This window comes from Leucoraja erinacea, chromosome 1, assembly GCF_028641065.1.
Source record: "Leucoraja erinacea ecotype New England chromosome 1, Leri_hhj_1, whole genome shotgun sequence".
NCBI lineage: Eukaryota > Metazoa > Chordata > Chondrichthyes > Rajiformes > Rajidae > Leucoraja > Leucoraja erinaceus.
In genome coordinates, this window is record NC_073377.1 from 80789134 (window position 1) to 80807073 (window position 17940).

The following is a 17940-nucleotide window of genomic DNA, read 5'->3' on the forward strand; positions in this document are numbered from 1 at the left end:
TGTTCCAAAATATTGAGATTTAAAAAATCAAGTCTGCAATTTATCCCATCAGAGGCACAAGGTGCAGGTCATCCTGAAAAACCCTGGGCATCCCCTCCATGTAATTCTGGAGAGTCAAAAGAGCACTCGGAACAACAACCGGCTCCTCTCCCTGCCCTGTAGAACGGAGCGGTTCAGGAGATCCTTCACCCCTGCAGCCATTAGAAACATAGAAACATAGAAATTAGGTGCAGGAGTAGGACATTCGGCCCTTCGAGCCTGCACCGCCATTCAATATGATCATGGCTGATCATCCAACTCAGTATCCCGTCACTGCCTTCTCTCCATACCCCCTGGTCCCCTTAGCCACAAGGGCCACATCTAACTCCCTCTTAAATATAGCCAATGAGCTGGCCTCAACTACCCTCTGTGGCAGAGAGTTCCAGAGATTCACCACTCTCTGTGTGAAAAAAGTTCTTCTCACCTCGGTTTTAAAGGATTTCCCCCTTACCCTTAAGCCGTGACCCCTTGTCCTGGACTTCCCCAACATCGGGAACAATCTTCCTGCATCTAGCCTGTCTAACCCTTTAAGAATTTTGTAAGTTTCTATAAGATTTTATAGATTTAGATTTTATAATTCGGACCACTAGGCTGTAGGTGGATGCATTCTTGCAATTTTTAATTTTTAATTGTTTATAAATTGGTCTTTTTTAAGTATTTATTGCTCTCGGGTAGTGTCCACAGTGTTTTCTATGTATTTTCTGTCTGCGTTCGTTTTTAATCTGTGGGTTTGTTGGTTGGGGGCTTCTGGACATCTGAATTTGCCTGAGAGGATCAATAAAGTATTTTTTTTATTATTTATTTTATTTTATTATTTAGATAAAGCATAAAAAGAAGTTTTATTTGACACCTAATTCACTTTAATATCTTCAGTATTAAAAAAAGTTATGGCCATTTTTATACTCGGAAATTAGCATCTTGTTCCCTATTGCTTTTCCATTGACTTAGCACAAAAGCTGTGATCGAGGACAGTCAAAAGCCCATAACTTTCTTAAAAATCAAGAGAACTGAATGACATTTTCAGTTATTATAGATTGAAGCATTCTGAAACAACTATAAAACATCTTACTTGGATGACCTGAAATTAAAGCACATAATTAGTTAATTACCTAATTGTAGTTAATTACAAAATTGACCATTGTGACGGAAATAGTAATAAACACCCAGACTGCCTTGAAAATTCACAAATGTGATATTCTCAAGATCAGAACTTTAATATTATTGTATTATATGCTGTGTCCATAACAGATATGTAAATAAATTACAATTTCTAGCAATAGACCAAGTCTTTATGGAGAAGATCAGTTGCTAGCTGGTACATTGGCATGTCATAATCAGTAGCATCATCATACTCCTCAGATTGTACCCAATAAGCAACTCTGCACACCTTGTGTTTTCTCAACTTTTCAATTTTGGCATTGTAAACTACAAGTGTTTGCTCTTCAAACCACGCATGACATGCCTTTCTGCCCACTACTTTCCCATTAAGAATGTCCTGTCGAAGAAAAGGATATGTTTTCAAACTAGCCTAATCCAAATAACAAACTAGCCTAATCCAAATAACAAACTAATCCCATTCACACAAGAATTCACAATATAACATGATTTCTAAATCTCACTGTCATGAATTTATATGCCACATGGATAGAATTTAATGTTTAATTCCCATAAATTAATCTAGAAACATCCTCTCAATATATTAATTAATTATTTAACAAATATTATTTTTTTGCACAATACATGGGACTAAAACTGATATTAAGTATAAAAATGCTCTTATGACATGATTGTCCAAAAAAAAGAGCATTTAAATCATCTTGCGAGTGGGGTTTTCTGGAATGGGATCGATGGAACGTTGCATTTGCGGTGAATTTGAACCTCATATCAGCAGGAAAAACACTGCCGGTTCGTATGGGGCCCAGGTCACATTTTCGGATCGTAAAATTTGATTAAAGCCCTCCCAAGAAACAAGATTATCTGTAAGATACACGACATACATTTTATTTTGTCCTGATCATGCGATCCGTCACGTTGTAGGTGTCGAGGGCATTAGAAGTCACTTTATATTTTAATCAAATTATTAAATTGTCTCGAGATTTAAAAAAAAATAATAATCGGGAACGGAAGTCAGATCGATTTTTCATCAGCAGCTGGCAGCCTCCGATAAGCAGTAGAAAATGGTATTTTAAACCCCCCCCCCCCCCCCCCCCCCCCAAGGCGCCAAAGTTGTGCACACGGCCAGTGGCAGAACTGCAGTGCCGCTGAAGATAAGTTTTGTAACATCGCTATTAATTGGCTTGGTATAATTGTAAACCCCTCTTCCATCATAGATGAGGCCCTTATACATGTCTCCCCGGTACCTCGCAGCTCCACTTTTGCTCCCCCTCCCATTAATCACAACAGGGACAGTGTACCATTAGTCCTTACATACAGTAATTGCATACAACACATAATCCTTCAACATTTTTGCCACCTCCAACAGAATCCCACCTCCAACGAGTCACATCTTTCTGCCTTCCCCAGAGACCATTCCACCTGCAACTCCCTGGCTAACTCATCCCTTCCCACCCAAGCACCCAACCACTCAAAATGCAGGGCCAGAGACCTGGGTTCGAACACGACTGCGGATTTCGTCTGTATGGAGTTTGTACGTTCCCCTGTGATCTTTGTGGGTTTTCTCCGAGATCTATGTTTCTATGTTTCTATCTTCAGTTTCCTCCCACACTCCAAAGACGTATTGGTTTGTGGGTTAATTGGCTTGATTAATTGGCTTGAAAAATGAAAAAATTATCCTGTATAAAATTGTAAGGTGCTTAGTGCTTCTCTACCTAGAGCTTTTCAGCGTACTACATCCAGATCCAGATCAAGTTTTGTATTTATTTATGCCTACACTATTCTGTTGTGCTGAAGCAAAGCAAGAACTTCATTGTCCTATCTGGGACACATGACAATAAACCTTCTTGAATCCCTTGAATCTTGAATCTTGACTTGTTTCCTTCCTCATCGTAACTTTTTTGCATATCTTCAATTAATTTGTTCTATATCTCGGTACATCACTGTCTATGTCTCTCATGTCCCTTTCCCCTGACTCTCAGTCTGAAGAAGGGACTTGACCTGAAACATCACCTATTCCTTTTCTCCAGAGATGCTGTCTGACCCACTGAGTTACTCCAGCTTTTTGTGGCTTTCTCAATCAACCAAAAGTCAGATTTATTTGTCACATACACAATGAAGTGCAGTGAAAAGAATTTGCCAGCAGCAGTACAATAAAAAAGAACATACGATACACAATAAAAAAAATTTACACAAAAAATCCACCACAGCATTCATCACTGTGGTGGAAGGCACAAAGTTCAGTCAGTCCTCCTGCATTTTTGCCCGTGGTCGGGACCACAAACCTCCGCAGTCGCCGCTGCGGGTGGTCAGTCAGGCCCTCTCATCTGGAAGTCCTGAATCGCTGTTTCCCTACCGGAGACCGCGGCTTCAAGGTGATATAGGCCGCAGGCCGTCGGTCAAAGATCTAAGTCCCCGCCGCGGTTAGAAGCACCGCAGACCACGGTTTCAAGATGTAGTAGGCCGCGGGCCGGTGGGCCGAGCTCTTCTCCTCCGGGGTCCCCAAGGAGGGATCCCATGCTCCGCAGACCGCGGCTTCAGGATGTAACAGTCGGTCAGCCAGCGATCGGAGCACTCCTTTCTGGCAACCCTCGGCGAGGGCTCGCCTGCTCCATAATGAAAAGTTTATGCTGCGCCCGCTGCTGAAGCCCCGGGCCCATCTCCGGGAAAGTCTGCACCAATCGTTGGCGTTAGGCAGCGAGGTAGGCGACATGGAAAAAGTTGCCTCTCCGTGGAGGAGGCGACCAAAAGCGGTTCTCCGCTTAACCCCCCACACAAGACACACCGAGAGACATTAAAACACACATTTGGGCACATTAAAAAAGCAAAAAAAGTAGAATATTTACGTGCCATATGTAAAATAGGTCAATGTGTCGTTACGCGCGACTTCGCGCAGAAATCACACGTCATCATGCCGTCTGGTGCGCATGACATCATTAGAATATCCTGTGGTGTGCAGCGACGCATGGTTATGCACGGTGACGTAACCATGAATCTCAACGCGAAACACGTGAGATGTCGGGACGCCAGCGTGCGACGCCAATGCGTCAGCGTGCATACCCAATGTGTCAGTGTGCATACGCGATACGTCACGTAGGCGGCGTGCGAGGATTTCGTTCAGCACAAAATCCTGGAGCGCCGCGTTTTTGGACGTCGCATAAATGGCGCGCAAATGACGTCCAAGTGGAACAGGCTCTTTTTGATTTGATTTGATTTGATTCAATTTATTGTCATTGGCTTCAAGTAAGAGACAATAAAATGCTATTGCCCATACAGTCATATGAATAAAACACAGAACACAAAGATCCACAACACAAACATCCCCACAGCGGCACCAAAGTACCCCACTGTGAGGGAAGGAACCAGTCCAGTCAACCTCCTCTCTGATGTTCCCCGATGTTCACCCGCAGTTGCCGCTACCGGTGGCTCGATGTTCACGCCCTTTCGCCTGGGAATGATGAAACCCCGAGGTCGAATGGAAGAACATCCTCAGCAGCCTGGACCTCTGAATCGTCCACCTCCCACCGGAATCCGCGGCTCCCGAAGTCCACAGGCCAAGCTGGGCAGAGATTCATCCCTGGCGGCCCCCGGCAAAGCGTCCCAGGACTCCGCGATGTTGGTCAGCGCCGCTCGCGTTGGGAGCTCCACGAACTACAGCTACGCGATGTCAATGCAGCAGGCCCAACAATCCGGAGCTTCTAACGATGATCACAGGTAAGGCATTACCAACTCCACAATGTATCCAGCACTGCGCCACTGCTGCTGAAGCTCTGGTCCGGTCCCAGCAGGAGAGGCCGCGCCAATCCAGTTGGTAAGCCGCGAGGAGGGGGGTGAGGGCGCGACTCGAATAATAATCACACCCTCGCCAGGAAGTGACTGAAGGACGGTTTCCCCCTTACCATAACCCCGTCCCCCACATAAAATACTAAAAGAAACAAAAAAATCATACTTTAAACATACTAAAAATAAAAAATATAAAAAGACAAACAGACTGTGGGCGGACGCAGCCATCAACAGCGCCATCAGATGCTCCTACAGAATGTCTTGGGGCCAAAGGTCATAAGGTTAGAATTAGAATTAGGCCATTCAGCCCATCGTCCATTCAATCATGGCTGATCTTTCTCTCCCTCCTAACCCCATTCTCCTGCCTTCTCCCATAATCTCAGGCACTTGTGCTAATCAAGAATCTACCTATCTCTGCCTTAAAAAGATCCACTGACCTTTCCACCACAGTCTTCTGTGGCAAATAATTCCACAGATTCACCACCCTCTGACTAAATACATTTTTCCTCAACTCCTTCCTAAAAGATCGTCCTTTAATTCTGCGGCTATGACTAGTCCTAGACTCTCCCACCAGTGGAAACATGATCTCCACACCCACTCTATCCAAGCCTTTCACTATTCTGTATGTTTCAATGAGGTGTCCCTCATTCTTCTAAACTCCAGTGGGTACAGGCCCAGTGCCAACAAACGCTCATAATAGGTCAACCTACTCATTCCTGAGAAGTATAAAAAAACAACTGAAGATAGACACAAATTGCCAGAGTAATTCAGTGGGTAAGGCAACATCTCTGGATGATGTTTCGGGTCAAGCCACTTCTTCCGACTAGAGTCAGGGGAAAGGGAAATGAGAGATACAGGTGGTGATGTGGAGTGATATCGAACAAATGACTGAGAGATATGCAAAAAAATAACAATGATAAAGGAATCAGCCCATTGTAGCTGTTTGCTAGGTTAACAACCACTGGTTTTCATTCAGTTACTCACAAAAGCTTTTAAAATACTGCTGCATTAATTCATTTTCTATATAACTGAATGGAATATTATTTAGTTGCAAGGAAATTATAACTTGTGCTACAAATCTAATTGAATTATTGAGGATTATATAGATTGCATACGTCCAGAAAATAAAACTAATGGCTTATCATAAAATTTGTCATTTCTGTCTGATGATATTAATTTTGAAAGCAATGGACCATTTTGTTAGATAAGCAATATCAACTCTGCAATCAAAGTATTTATTCAGGTTCAAACTATGTACATTATGAAAAAAGTAGATGTCGTTTATTAATTCTGGTGAAGTATTTTCTGAAGTTACAGGAATCAGTGTTAAAGCGCAACAATTTCATGTGGAGCTGACTGTTTATTATGACTAAGTTATACTTTTCTCCTTTTGCCGCTTCATTTCATTACACTATTGACAATGTTCAATCAGCCAGGTCCTGATAAAGTTAAAGATAGTAAATAATAGTTTCATAAATAGTTTTGCATGCACAAAGAAAATGTCATTAAAAACTTGTAAATTACTCCATATCAATTCCCTTCTACAGGTATGCAATAGTACCATTATAATACATATCCTATCTTTGGTGCTGCTATTTTGCATTCACCATAATGTACTCTCCTGCTGCATTAAACAAAGGTCAGTGGAAAGAGGGGGTATGGGGTGGGGGAATTTCAACGAGAAATAAAGTACGGATCTAAGTGTGAGTAAGTCTTAAAATGATTTATAAAATGAGCTAAACACCAAAAACCAAGTTCGCCAATGCACAAAGTTTCATGTTTGGTTCTGGCACTTGAATAATAGCTGATAAACCCCAGCAAATCAGAATTTTAGCATGCTCCAATGTAATGGAATCATTAAGTACATGAATCCACAAGGAGACTATTTGATCCATCAAAGGATCCTTTGATGACTTTTAAAGAGTAATCCAATTAGGCCCATGTTGTCCTTTTGCTGCTTTACCTCTGTATTTTTTCACTCCAAGCATTTATCTAGCCTCCTTTATTGCATTATTCAGATGTTACCCATACATGTTTCCCTTTTCTGAATTGAGACTGAAATAAGAATGTTACTTTGGATGTGAAGGAAGGAACTGGAGATGCTGGTTTAAACAGCAGATAGGCACAAAAATCTGGAATAACAGCGTATTAGACAGCATCTCTAGAGAAAAGGAATAGGTGACATTTTGGGTCAATACCCTTCTTCAGACACTTGGATGGTTTAGATGCCTTGAATTAGACGTCAGATGTAGAGCAAACGGATCATCAATAACAACATCAACCTCCATTTGAAGTGGAGCAAAGAGGATAGTGGCCACGGCAAAAATCAATGGAGGAGAAGGAATGATAGAAAAAGGGGAGTAGTGGTCTACCCGAAGCAGCACCATCCACATACTTTGCCTGGAAAGCCTCATAATGTTAGATTTAAATAGGTCCCATCACTAGATCCAAGTACCAAATACATCTGTAGATCAAGGAACTGTTGATGCTGGTTTACAAAAGAAGATGCAAAGTGCAGGAGTAACTTAGCAGGTAAGGCCACATCTATGGAGAACATGGGTCGGAACACTTCTTCAGACTGATTATAGTGAGCGGAGTAGAAAGCTGGAAGAGAGGTGAGGGCTTGACAAAGTCTGGCAAGTGATAGGTGGGAGCAGGTGAGGGGGGCAGACAGTTGGACAAAAGCCAGAGCTGAAAAGACAAAAAGTGTGAGATAATGAGATGAGGATGGAAGAGTCGCATGTTGTGAAACCTGACAAAGAAATGGAGGTGGAATGGAATGGAAGGAAGAGAGGGAGAAATGGCTGCACGTTAATGTGAGACATGGGGAACAGAGGGGGAGATAAAGGGGTGGTGGGGGTGTTTATGGGTGAGTTACTTAAAATTTGAGAATTCAATATTCACACAATTAGGTTGTAAACTACCCAAGTGGAATATGAGGTGCAGTTCCTCCAGTTTGCTTGTGGCCTCGCACTGGCAATGAAGAGGACCCGACACAAAAGTCAGTATGGGAATGGTTAGTAACTGGGAGCACCAGTAGGTATTGGCCGACCCAGCACAAGTTATCGGCGAAATAGTTTTCTAGCCTATGCTCGATATCGTCGATGTAAAGGAAGCCACATTGGTTGCACCAATTGTAGTAGATGAGGTTAGAGAAGGGCCATGTTAATCTCTGTCTCACCATTAAGGACAGTGGAATCCATAGATGGATGTGAGGGAGGAGATATAGGGACAGGTGCTACATAGAAACATGGAAAATAGGTGCAGAAATAGGCCATTCAGCTCTTCAAGCCCGTGCTGCCATTCAACATGATCATGGCTGATCATCTCCTGTGGTTGCTGGGGAAAATACCTGGGGAGGTGATGCTTTCTGTGCGAAGTGATGAGGGAACCAAAGATATGTGGAGGGAATTGTCTGTGTGAAAGCAAGTAAGGGTTGAGATGGGACATTGTGACTGATGGTGGTTTCACATTGAAGGTGATGGAAATGTTAGAGAAAATTACTCTATGACTCTGACACCTTTTAGCGCATGTTTGCACAATGATAATTTAGGTTTTCTTGGAAGTTCAAATATATGTGGCTTCCCCAGAATTGTCAGGCTATCTGTTGTGGGCTTTGATAATGACCTTTCCATCTTCACATGTTGGAAGGGTAGATCAAGAAATTGGGAGAGGAAGCAACACATCAGGTTCCGAATGAGGGAAAAAGTGGTTGATGGAAAAAGAGTGAAAATTGAAAGTACTATGGATGGAGTTCCCAGATCAGATTCCTACTTTGTCATTGTGGACCAATCGATGATTTTATTCCATCCCTCTTTGTGATAAGAAGTATAGTAGATGGTTCGGCAGCCCTGCCAGCAGCTCGTTAGTTTTTTCAACTCTCAAATTTTTTTTAGTGTGTTTAAAAGTATGTTTTTTTATGTCTCTTTGTGTGTCTTGCATGGGGGGCAGTGTGGTAGGGTAAGGGGGAAAACCGCTTTGGTCGCCTCCTCCACGGAGAGGCGACTTTTCCCATGTCGCCTCCTCTGTGGCCTAACATCGAGGATCGATGTGGCCTTTCCCGGAGACGTGCCCGGGGCTTCAGCGGCGGACTCTTGTCGCGGAGTGGGCAAGCCCCCGCCGGAGGGCGATGGAGGGGACTGCTCTGTTCGCTCGCCCGCGGCAGCCTGAAGCCGCGGTCTGCGGAGTTCCAGCTGGCACTGCGTCCGCAGCATCGGATTCCTCATTGGGGACCACGGAGGAGAAGAAGCTCCGACCACCAGCCCGCGGCCTACATCTACCGCGGGCGCAGCGGGGACTTACCATCAGGAGCGGGATCCCTCGAGAGGAGCGTTGACCGCCGTCCCTGCGGTCTGCGGTGCTTCTGGCTGCGATGAGGCGGGAACTTTAAATTTTCGACCGCCGGCTTGCGGCCTACACCAACTTAAAGCCGTGGTCTCCAGTGGGGAATCAACTTTATCTGGACGTTACCTTGTCTGGACTTTACTTGTCTGTACATCTGGACGCCCGCAGCGGCGGCTGCGGAGGGTTGAGGTCCCGACCACGGGGAAAGATGGAGGAGGACTGGCCAAATTTTGTGCCTTCCACCACAATGATGAATGCTGTGGTAGATGTTTGTATTAAATCTTTATTGTGTTTTTGTGTGCAAGTGACGAATAAAACTGATATTGATTGATTTAGCTTGAGGCTCAGTTAGAGGTTTGTAGATATGACATTGTGGGGATAACTGAGACGTGGCTGCAGGAGGATCGGGCCTGGGAACATAATATTCAGGGTTATACAGCCTACAGAAAGGACAGGTAGATGGGCAGAGCAGGGGAGTTGGCTCTGCTGGTGAGGGATGGAATTCAGTCCCTTGTGAGGGAAGACATAGGGACTGATGAGGTGGATTGAGTTGTGGAATTGTAAAGGCAAGAAGACACTAATTGGTGTTATCTACAGACCCCCAAATAGTAGCCTGGATGTAGGGTGTAAGTTGCAGCAGGAGTTAAAACTGGTATATAACAAAGGTAATGCCACTGTGTTGATGTGGATTTCAATATGCAGGTAGACTGGAAAAATCAAGTTGGTTCAGGATCCCAAGAAAGAGAGTTTGTAGAATGCCTCCGAGATGGATTTTTAGAGCAGCTTGTAATGGAGCCAACAGAGAAAAGGCAATTCTGGATTTAGTGTTGGCCAACGAACCAGATTTGATAAGAGAACTCGAGGTAAAGGAACTGCTTGGATGTAGTCATCATAATATGATTAGTTTTAATCTGCAATTTGAGAAGGAGAAACTTAGATCGGAAGTGTCAGCGATGCAGTTGAATAAAGGGTACAATGAAGGCATGAGAGAGGAGCTGGCCAAGGTAGACTCGAAAGGGATCCTAGCAGACATGATGGTGGAACAACAATGGCAGGAATTTCTGGGCATAATCCGGAAGACGCAGGATCATTTATTTCCAAAAAGGAAGAAAGATTCTAAGGGGAGTAGGAGTCAAACGTGGCTGACAAGAGAATTTAGGGATAGATTAAAACTAAAAGAAAAGATGTATAACACAGCCAAGAGTAGCCTGAAGCCAGAGGATTGGGAAACTTTCATAGGACAACAGAAGGAAACAAAACGGGCAATACGAGCTGAAAAGATGAAGTATGAGGGGAAGCTGGCCAGAAATATAAAGAAGAATAGTAAAAGCTTCTTTAGATATGTTTAGGGAAAAAGAGAAGCAAAGTCAAATGTGGGTCCCTTGAAGGCATACTCGGGTGAAATTATTATGGGGAACAAGGAAATGGCAAAAGAGTTGAACATGTACTTCAGATTGGTCTTCACTAAACCAGATTAGATTAGGCCAGAAATAGTATTGGGTAGGCTAATGGGACTGAAGACTGAGAGAAAAGGGAGAATTAGAGACCAGTTAGCCTGACTTCGGTGGTGGGAAAAATGCTGGAGTCAATTATTAAAGAGGTAATTATGGGGCAATTGGATAGCAGTAAAAGGATTAGTCGAAGTCAACATGGATTTATGAAAGAGAAATCATGCTTGTCTTAGCTTCTGGAATTTTTTGAGGATGTGATAGGTAAAATGGATTAAGGGGAGCCAGTGGATGTAGTGCATCTAGACTTTCATAAAGCCTTTGATAAGGTCCCACACGGGAGACTGGTGATTGGGGCTAGGGTGTTGACGTGGATAGATAATTGGTTGGCAGACAGGAAGCAAAGAGTAGGAGTGAACAGGTCCTTTTCAGAATGGCAGGCAGTGGCGAGTGGAGTGCCACAAGACTCGGTGTTGGGGCTGCAACTGTTTACCATATATATTAATGATTTGGAAGAGGAAACCAGAAGCAATACTAGCAAGTTAGCGGATGACACAAAGCTGGGTGGAAGTGCAAACTGTGAAGAGGATGTTAGGATGTTGCAGGGTGACCTGGACAGGTTGAGTGAGTGGGCAGATGCGTGGCAGATGCAGTATAATATAGATAAATATGAGGTTATCCGCTTTGGTGGCAAAAACAAGGGGGCAGATTATTATCTCAATGGTGTTAGATTTAGTAAGGGGGAGGTGCAGCGAGACCTGGGTGTCTATGTACACCAGTCACTGAAAGTTGGCGTGCAGGTACAGCAGGCAGTGAAGAAAGCTAATGAATGTTGGCCTTCATACAAGAGGATTTCAGTATAGGGGTAAAGAGGTTCTTCTGCAGTTGTATAGGGCTCTGGTGAGACCACATCTGGAGTATTGTGTACAGTTTTGGTCTCCAAATATGAGGAAGGACATCCTTGTGATTGAGGCAGTGCAGCGTAGGTTCACGAGATTGATCCCTGGGATGGCGGGACTGTCATACGAGGAAGGATTGATAAGACTAGGCTTGTATTCACTGGTGTTTAGAAGGATGAGGGGATATCTTATAGAAACATATAAAATTATAAAAGGACTGGACAAAGATGTAGGAAAAAAGTTCCCAATGTTGAGCGAGTCCAGAACCAGGGGTCACAGTCTTAGAATAAAAGGCAGGCCATTTAAGACTGAGGTGAGAAAAAACTTTTTCACCCAGAGAGTTGTGAATTTGTGGAATTCCCTGCCACAAAGGGCAGTGGAGGCCAATTCACTGGGTGGTTAGGAGAGAGTTAGATAGAGCTCTAGGGGCTAGTGGAATCAAGGGATATGGGGAGAAGGCAGGCACGGGTTATTGATTGGGGCCGATCAGCCATGATCACAATGAATGGCGGTGCTGGCTCGAAAGGCCAAATGGCTTCCTCCTGCACCTATTTTCTATGTTTCTATGTTTCTATTTTTCTATAATGGTTTGGAGCAGTTTTTTGAGCCACTGTAAAGCCAGAGCTATGATATTTGATTAGTTGTAGCTCCAATGAAGACAGTGGTTGTGGTCAGGACTTGACTGGACTTGGTTGATTGCCATGATTAGTGACTTGCAATGTTGCCCACTTTACTTATGAAGGAAACTATTCATCTTGCGTGCAATTCTGCTGGTATCTTATGTCCTGCCACAACAAGTGAACAAACCTTATGAGTGGTCTAATGATGTATCATTCGTGGCTCAAAAGAAACACAGGGAGCTAGATCTGAAAAAGTACTTTACTCAGGCAGATTTATTTCCCTGTCTGTGGGAAAAGGAAGGGAGAATTTACGATGGTGATTTTTCAGTATAAGTAACAGCACATTTGGCAGTACTCCTCGTTTATTAAGAAGTTAATCGAACGGCAACTTTAAACACCCTCACATGTGTGGTTATATGTATAGATCAGCTCTTCCAGAACCATCTCTTTGAGAGCATTTCATTGTAAGACTCAACATTGAGATTCTCGGAATGATGTGCTGTGGCTGTTCTCATCTACCAAGTACACCCCGTTGGAAAATTAGAATTTGCCCATTCAAGTAACAGGATTGTTAACAGCATAGTAATCCTAATTAGTGCTGTATAACCTCTATGCTACTGAAAATGTACCTCACAAGGATAGAGAACCATTCCTTAATGTTATATATATACTTTTGAAGGTAAAATGCAATTAATAAATGTTAATATATTCAAATACCTTTCTCCTTCTGGTGTGCCTCTCAATCTTAAACAGTGCTTCCCCTCCCCATTAATTTACTATCTGTGGATAATCTAACATAAAATAAACAAGTTTATTTTGCATGTCTTGTAAGGTGAATTTAACCAACGTTAACAGATAGGTTTGAACTGTTGGGCTGGGAATCAAAAAACAACATTTTAAGAGTGTGAAATCTCTCTCTCTCTCTCTCTCTCTCTCTCTCTCTCTCTCTCTCTCTCTCTCTCTCTCTCTCTCTCTCTCTCTCTCTCTCTCTCTCTCTCTCTCTCTCTCTCTCTCTCTCTCTCTCTCTCTCTCTCTCTCTCTCTCTCTCTCTCTCTCTCTCTCTCTCTCTCTCTCTCTCTCTCTCTCTCTCTCTCTCTCTCTCTCTCTCTCTCTCTCTCTCTCTCTCTCTCTCTCTCTCCCTCTCTCTCTCTCTCTCTCTCCCTCTCTCTCTCTCTCTCTCTCTCTCTCTCTCTCTCTCTCTCTCTCCGTCTCTCTCTCTCTCTCTCTCTCTCTCTCTCTCTCTCTTTTTTTTAATTCCAAAGACTTTATTCAACAATTGCGTATTACAGTGTACCAAAAGTACATGGGAAGCCTCCAGAGTCCCCATGACACGTGAGCACAGACATAGGCCCAGAAGAGGGGCAGGCAGCCGACTCTGGTGTGACCATCGACTGCCCACTGCCTGGACCCATGAATGGCCATCTTGGCCAGGCCCAGGAGCAAACTGACAGGGTGATCCCACCTTCCCATTTGACCCTCCCCATTCCCTGCCCTGTGCCCAAACACCAGGGATTAAAATGCAATCAAAACTTGAGGAGCAGCCACTTCAGATATTCGTATGGGGTCAGCAACCTCTCACATGCCACATACACCTGGAACATGGTCTCTTCCTCGCTGCAGAAGTTACAAGCGGCTGGCGAGCCCGTAAACCCACTCAAAAGTTTTTTTACATGCCACAGCTCTGTGCAACACTCTCCACCTCAGGTCCCCAATGTAAAGGGGAGGAGTCACTTGTAGAGAGACCGCCATGGCGTGTCCGGACGGAAGACGAAGGCGAGGAGGTATAGAATGTGCAGAAGCATCCTGTACAGTTTGCTTCTCTCTGCATCACAAAACGGCACACTGGGCATCTTGGAAAGATGGGTCATGTTGTGTAGGGCCGGCGTGTGAGAAATATTCCGGAGTCTGGGCACAATGAGCAATTCCGGCGGAGTGGGGGTAAGCTTGGTCAAAATCACTCCAATCACACGGTTCTCCACGACACTCACTGTGAGAGGGTGAGGACCGGCCCCCCTCGCAGTTACAACACCCCCCCTCCCCCTGTGGGGCAACGCGCTGGCTGAAGATAACCAGATTCCTCATTCGTAACACATAGCGGTAGAAGCTAGGCAGACCCCATGTGGCGGGTTGACTGATGCCTGGCACCGGGAGTCGCGAAACCCCCCTTAGGCCAAGGCAGAAAATATATGTGGCCAGAGCGTGCCATCTGGGAGGGTGCTCCACGTACATGTACCTCCGCAGGGTCCTGAGATGGAGAGCCGCAACCTGGGTACTCGCACATACCATGTACTGGCTATCCTCTATCGGAAGGCTCAGGACTGCTGCGGAAATCCAGTGCTTCCTATCTCCCCCCGCTAGCCTCTTCTGTTTCCTGGTTGCAAAGATAAAGGGCGGGACAAGAGTGGCCAGCCGGACCATAACATGGAGGCCACCAGCTGGTTTATGACCAGCACCCTACCCTGGAAAGGAACTCGAAGCAGGCTTGACCAGTATACCAGACGTATGACAACTTTCGTCTCCAGCTCCTGCCAGTTCGCCGGCCAAGCATCCTCAGTGGGAAACAGGTAGACCCCCATGTGAAGGAGGTGTGTGGTGTTCCACACATAAGATGTTATCTCCTCTGGCAGGGAGTCCACTTGCCACTGGCCCGCTAAAAGTCTGGAACATTTACTCCAGTTGATCATGGCAGACGATGCAGCCGAGAAAACTTGCTGGCATTCATGCATCCTCCACAGATCACCAGGGTCAGTGAACATAAGGACCACATCATCGGCATAGGCCGAGAGAACCACGTCCAACCCCGTCCTGATAGAGTCAGGCCTGTCAACCGTCTCCAAAGAAGACACCGGAATGGCTCCACAGAGACTGAATACAACTGACCAGACCTGGGACACCCCTTGCGTACCCCCCTCCCAAAGTGAATGGGAGCCAACAATTCACCGTTGACCTTCACGAGACACTCAGCTGCAGCGTACAAAATGCGGTCCAAACCCACAAAATGCGGTCCAAACCCGAACGCTTGCAGCGTCCCGAAAAGGGAATCATGATCTACCCTGTCAAAAGCCTTCTCCTGATCGAGGGACAGAAAAGCAGCTGACTGCCCAGTTCCTGGGATAGATAATTCAGGTCTTTAGACATTCTTGCCATAGAGGGAGTACAGAGAAGGTTCACCAGGCTGATTCCTGGGATGTCAGGACTTTCATATGAAGAACGACTGGATAGACTTGGATTTTACTCACTAGAATTTAGAAGATTGAGGGGGGATCTTATAGAAACTTACAAAAGCCTTAAGCGGTTGGACAGGCTAGATGCAGGAAGATTATTCCCGATGTTGGGGAAGTCCAGAACAAGGGGTCACAGTTAAGGATAAGGGGGAAATCTTTTAGGACCGAGATGAGAAAAACATTTTTCACACAAAGAGTGGTGAATCTCTGGAATTCTCTGCCACAGAAGGTAGTTGAGGCCAGTTCAATGGCTACATTTAAGAGGGAGTTAGATGTGGCCCTTGTGGCTAAAGGGATCAGGGGGTATGGAGAGAAGGCAGGTACAGGATACTGAGTGGATGATCAGCCATGATCATATTGAATGGTGGTGCAGGCTCGAAGGGCCGAATGGCCTTCTCCTGCACCTATTTTCTATGTCTATGTTTCTATGTTTATAACCAGGTGAATGTTATCTTGAATTGACCAGCCAGGGACTGTATCGGACTGGTCCAGGTTGATCAGTTGGGACAGCACGGAGCACAGGCGATATACCATTGCCTCTGCAAAGACTTTATACTCTGTACAGAAGGGAGAGACTGGCCGTCAGTTCTTCAACAGGCGGAGTTCGCACTTCTTGAGCAGCAGGACAACGACTGCCCTATTCCACGTGAGGGACATCTTGCCGGTCACCAGGCTCTCGCCCAGGACCTTCATATAATCACCCCCAGGACATCCCAGAAAGCTCTAACAAATTCTACCGTCTGCACATCCAGCCCTGGGAACTTGCCCCTCCTGAGCTGGTGCAGGGCACCAGTCAACTCCTCCATTGATAGGGGTTCATCAAGGAGTTCAAACACCGCTCTATCTACAGTCGGAAGACCCTCCCAAATGACCTGCTGAGCCTCCCCACTGAAACCATCTGCAGGGAACAGTCCCATAAAAGGACTGAACTAAAGCACTGATCTTCTCTGGATCAGGAACATTCAAAACCTCTCATTGTACAGAACAAACCACTTTGTGATGAAATCCCTGGGATTGATTGTTTTTGGCAATGACGACCTCTGTTTCATAACATATATTTCGCACCAAGCTATACCAAACAAAATTGACCTCATGTCTTTAAGTGGACAGTGGTGCAGTGACACAAAATTGGATAAGGGACAAGAAGCAGAGATTAGTGATCAATCATTGTCTTTCTGACAGGAGGGAGGTACAGTGGGGTTCCCTGGAGTTAGGTTGTTACGATCGCTGCTCTATATTGATTTGACTCTCTTATTGAAAATGTACGAGATAATGGGCCTTACAGTAAATATCTTCAAAATAAAGTCACCTATCAATCTTCACCTGCACTAGTGACACATTCAAAAAAGGGAGTTCCATGTCATGACCCAGGCGACCATAGATTGCTTCCCCTGCCTTGGATTCACTTTTCAATGGTAAACATCCAGGGCAAAATTCAGCACCACCTCCAATGTGCTAGCTGCCAATGGCAACCTGCAGAAAAGTATTTTTTAAGATTAAAACCTCAGACCCAGCATACCACATTTGAATGATCGAGCAGTAATGATTAGTCCCGTCTTGTACACATTGAATTTATGGGCTATCTACAGCAGGCATCTCAAATAATGGAAAATTTGCATTAAAAAAAGCTCTAAATCCATTGGCTAGATAATTGAATAATGTCAGGTCCTCTCTTAAGGCTATTTCTGTCTTGGTCTGGAGTTTTAGTCTTATGGTATTGGCAACTCTAAAACCACCAAATGTATTCACATTAACAAACTGTATTAAATCATTTTAATTGTTTAAACACCACACACCACAAACAATAAGATTGTGTTTACCAAAAATAGACACAAAGTGCTGGAGTAACTCAGCGAGTCTGGCAACATATCTTGAGAAAAAGGATGGGTGACGTTTCGGGTCCTATCCCTTCTTCCTGACGTGAACTGTCATCCATCATTTTTCTCCATACATGCAGCTTGACCCACTGAGTTACTCCAGCACTTTGTGTCTACCTTTGGTGTAAACCAGCATCTGTAGTTGTTTCCACATTAAGATTACTTCCTGGGCTAGTTGGCTTTACACCCCACTTTGGGCTGGTAACCTGCATGATCAGTTCCTGATAGGTTGACCTTGCAATGCATTCAAATGATTGTTCAGTTCACTATGAATGGTAGAATGGTTGGTTACAAAAGATACAGGTTTAAGATGATATGCAAAAGACCACAAAATAATTATTAAACAAAAAATCTGAGGCAGGGAGTTATGATGCATGAAATGTTGGGTAAGAAGAATCAATACCAACATTCATAAAGGAACTGTAATAGGAAAGATGTGACAAGAAAATAATAATGGAATGATATTTGTCTGAATAAGGGTCACGACCCAACATGTCACACATTCCATCTCTTCAGAGTTGCTGCCTGGCCCACTGAGTTACTCCAGCATTTTGTGTCTGCCATGTAATGATATTAGTTGGATAGATCTTTAA